The sequence below is a fragment of the Arachis ipaensis genome, chromosome B08 (genome assembly GCF_000816755.2).
Source record: "Arachis ipaensis cultivar K30076 chromosome B08, Araip1.1, whole genome shotgun sequence".
NCBI lineage: Eukaryota > Viridiplantae > Streptophyta > Magnoliopsida > Fabales > Fabaceae > Arachis > Arachis ipaensis.
Genome location: NC_029792.2, coordinates 18000170 through 18004282, shown reverse-complemented (window position 1 = coordinate 18004282; position 4113 = coordinate 18000170). Strand labels below are relative to the sequence as shown.

Here is a 4113-nt window from a genome sequence, read left to right as displayed (position 1 = left end):
GAGAACATATATTACCCTGATTCTTAGTACAAATTAATCAGCAAGATTACATTTAATTTTGAAGAACATATATTACCTTGAGGATTATCTTTTTTCTTCGATTTTTTCTATAATTTTTAAAAAATTCGTGGATGCAGGGTCCCGTTACTCGTTGCGGGGAAGGGGAGGGTTTTTTGATGCCCCTTCCTATATTTCAGGCAATATTGCTTTTGTTTCTTACTAGTAATTGTCATAAAATTTCTCTGTTTTCCATGAACACCCTTCTCCTTTACATAATTTTTTTAGGCTAGTTATTTCTTCTTGGAAAATTGAAATGTTTATAATTTGTATGTATAAAATGAAAACAATTCTTAAAGAGTGTGTGATATGGATCTATTTTTATTAAACTTTAATAAAAAAAACTTATTCAAATGATACAATATTAAAATTTAATAAAAATAAATTTCATCATTTTGTTATTTTATTATCTGGTTGAAGGATTACTCTCCTTGCTTTAATATGTTGAGTTCACAGATGTCCTATTCTTTATGTTATTATCTTACACAATTTAGTTTGTTTCATGCATCTCATCTTAGAACTTGTTGAAGACATTTTTGTTTTGATGGATATACAGTTTTCTTGAGTATTATATTTAAAATGAAATAAAAATTAAAATACTGTCTATGCCACAAATAAATTTGGAGTTGAAAGGATCATAACATTATACTGTTATTAATAAATAATTGAACCAAAATGGATTAAAGTATAATGCCTTCTTGTTTTGAACTGAAAAATGTACATGCAATAAAAATAAAAATAGTAAAAATTTAGAGTCCAAGTGAGGCTTACTTTTAGTGTTGGTTGTGTAGTCTATTGGTGAAGAATTGCAAGGAATTAGACTACCATTTCGTGATGCCATACAATTTATCTCCAATTGTTCTTCCTGCAGTGGAGGTAAACATTACCTTACATAGATAATTAGAAAGATAGATACATGTTAGATAGAAAGAAAGAAGATCGAATGTGGACACATAATCTTTATGTGGATATGGATAGATAGAGAGATATGAGATAATCTTTACGTTCATAACATTCAATGGGGTTTTGTTTTGGAACACAGGTAAGCACATGGCCAGCTTTCGCGTTTTTACATCATCTTTTCCCTCCTCTCCTGAAAGCTAGTGATGATTCTTCCAATGAACCATTCGGTGGCAATATGCTCTTTTCGACGTAATTATGGAGGTTGTCAAGTCTGAAGCTAAGATGTCACAGCCAATAGAGTTGGCCTTGGGTTCACAATGAAGGAGAATGAGATAGAGTAAATGAAGGGGGTGAAGCCATTTTTTCCCTAGAGCAAACATACATGTTTGATTTTACTTTTAAAAGTTAAAAGTTGTTGAATAATTAAGTCATGTCAGTATAATGATTATGAACATATAAATTATTATTTTCAGGTTTTCAAATTTTGAAGTTGGTTTGTTTTGTTGGTGAGATGTGTTGGCAAGTGGCACGTAATTTAATTATAATGTAATACAACCATAGGTGTGAACTACTTTCTATAAAAGTAAACAATAAAGCAATTTTTTATTAGTATTTTATAAACAACAGTATAAAGCAAGCATCAGCACTTGATGCATTGTAAAATACTGTTTATACCTTCAACATGAACCGATGCTGCTGCATTACAACCTATTAAAATGCTATAGCTTTCATTGCCAATTGCCAGCCATGTTTTTGATTGGAGAACATAACATGCCACATATATGTCCAAACAAAAGCCAGAGCATGTTAATTTTGAGCATGATAGATATCATTGCACCTACTGCTCTTTGAATTCATTTTGGATTTTTTTATTCAAACTTTTCAGCAAGAAGGGCATTTATGCAGGAGCAATAGGAGCATGCCACTTGGAAGCCATTCAGGGAGTCACCCCCCAAAATGTCAACATCTTGAAGCTAGTTGCATTTTTGAAAGGTTGGGCATTGCACTTTCTTCTTCAATGGCAAAATAAAATCTTAGGCAAGCTATTGATTTTTTGTATTTTTGTGGCCTTGCTACTTCTAATTCCTATACGCACCATGTCCTTCACTGCATTCGAGCAAACGAATTTGTTCAAGCTTAGAGATTGCAGTCTCACATGCAACTTCACCTTTTCAAAACCCAAAGACTCCTTCATCCACAACCAGCTTCTCCATTTGTTCGCCAAATGCAGCAAACTCTCCTATCCACGAGACCTGTTTGATAACACTTTTGTATGGAATACTATCACTGGTGTCTATGCAAAGTGTGGTGATATTCACAAGGCACAGTAGTTCTTTGATCAAATGACACATAAGAATGTTGTTTCCTGGAATCTTATGAACTCTGGATATGTCAAATTGGGGAATTGAGATGAGTGCATTTGATTGTTTAATAAGATGAAGTTATTGGGTTTGAAACCTGACCAAGTTACAGCATCAAATGTTATCAATGCTTACTTTCAGTGTGGACATGTGGATGATGCAAGGAGGATGTTCAGTGAAATATCTAGAAAGGATGAGATTTGTTGGACAACAATGATAGTTGGTTATGCACAGAATGAAAGAGAATAGGATGCATTGATGTTGTTTGGTGACATGCTACATGGACACGTTAGACTTGACAGTTACACCATTTCAAGTGTGGTCAGCTCCTATGCCATACTAGCTTCTTTGTGTCATGGTCAGGTTGTCCATGGAAAAGTAATAGTAATGGATGTTGATTATAGCATGCTTGTGTCAAGTGCTCTTATTGATATGTACTCCAAGTGTGGTGTTACATTGGATACTTGGAGCATTTTTGGGGAAATACCTATTTGAAATGTGATTACTTGGAATTCTATGATCCATAGTTATACACAAAATAGTCAACCACATGAAGCACTGGCTCTTTATGAAAGAATGCTTCAGGAAAATATCAAACCTGATAGCATTAGTTTTGTCGGTGTATGATCTGCTTGTATCAGTGCTAAAATGGTCACAAAAGGACACGAATATTTTAATTCAATAAGTGAATTGGTTCTATATGGGTGTATTATCTACTTGTGGGTGTATTATCTGCTTGTTATTCATGTATAAGCAGTTTGGTAATTTGTTCCCTGTAACATCTTTTGCGGTGTCAAATTTTTGCAAAATTTGCCAAGAGGGTAACATCCTATACTTTGTTACATTTGAGAGATACTTGAAATAAATTACTAACATGTTCTATATGTGAATATTTTCTTTGTCTCTTGCAGTGGTAAAGGAAAAATGAAAGGATAATTTGTCGATAACTTTATCAGAGATGAAGATTCAACACCCGATGACCTAAGCATTATTGAACCTTAACTCCTCAAATTTCATCTGCAGCACCAATGCCTTAATTCATTGACAAATCTAGATTCTTGATGTCCCCCACTAAGTGTTTCAGGCATTTAACTCCTGCAATGGGTCTAATCAACTACGAGATGGTTCCGATGTTGGGTAAGTAATAGACTAATGCATCAGTTTCAATTCTGAAATTCAAACCTCACATTCTATCATATTGTTATTGGTGTGCAAAATCGTGATCATTCCATTCCTTAGTAACGGCACTAAAAACCTAATACGCACGTTCATGATCTTATATCTGTTTCACAACTTCGTACAACTAACCAGCAAGTGCACTGGATCGTCCAAGTAATAAACCTTACGTGAGTAAGGGTCGATCCCACGGAGATTGTCGGCTTGAAGCAAGCTATGGTCACCTTGTAAATCTCAGTCAGGCGGATTAAATTGTATTAAGAAATTATAGTGGATGAAAATAAATAAAATATAAAATAGGATAGTGGTACTTATGTAATTCATTGGTGAGAATTTTAGATAAGCGTATGAAGATGCTTTCGTTCCTCTGATCTCTGCTTTCCTGCTGTCTTCATCCAATCAATCCTACTCCTTTCCATGGCAAGCTTTATGTAGGGCATCACCGTTGTCAATGGCTACATCCCATCCTCCTGTGAAAATGGTCCAATTCGCTGTCACTGCATGGCTAATCATCTGTCGGTTCTTGATCACACTGGAATAGGATTTACTATCCTTTTGCGTCTGTCACTACGCCCAGCACTCGCGAGTTTGAAGATCGTCACAGCCATCCCTTCCC

At 34.8% G+C, this 4113-nt stretch overlaps 1 pseudogene; it reads left to right on the top strand.

Moving 5' to 3' along the window:
• LOC107610654 lies at positions 2058–3249 on the top strand (annotated as a pseudogene).